Below are 450 nucleotides of genomic sequence, written 5' to 3'. Positions count from 1 at the left end.
GGTGTTCTTTATAAACCTCGTATCCTTTCATATTCTTGAGAGACAGGTTTCATTCTGTATTCTTAAACTGAGGGAAGGATGGGAGAGGTGAAATAGTCACCTGTCCCTGATGAGCCCTAGAGGAAGAGTAAGGGAGTAATTCAGTCTGTTGGGAGAAGGTACAGGCAAAAATCCTGCTGCCTAAGGGACAGTTAAATAGGTGTGATGCTGCTGCTGCTGGCAGCATGTCTGATGGGTGCAGGAGAGAGAAGTTCTCTCTGTTATTCAGTGTCATCAAGAATAAGAAGAAATTCTGTCTTAACATCCTTCTGTACACAAAAGATGATGTAGTGGGAGGTTTTGGAATCTGTCACTGTAAGAAGCTTACAGAAAACCCTGCCTGTAGGACCTTCCTATCGGATCCTTATTTTTCATATTTGGGCATTATTTTCTTCAAATGAAAGTTTTCAC

This window comes from Haliaeetus albicilla, chromosome 23 (genome assembly GCF_947461875.1).
Source record: "Haliaeetus albicilla chromosome 23, bHalAlb1.1, whole genome shotgun sequence".
NCBI classification, from domain to species: domain Eukaryota; kingdom Metazoa; phylum Chordata; class Aves; order Accipitriformes; family Accipitridae; genus Haliaeetus; species Haliaeetus albicilla.
Note: the sequence above shows the minus strand (reverse complement) of the source record.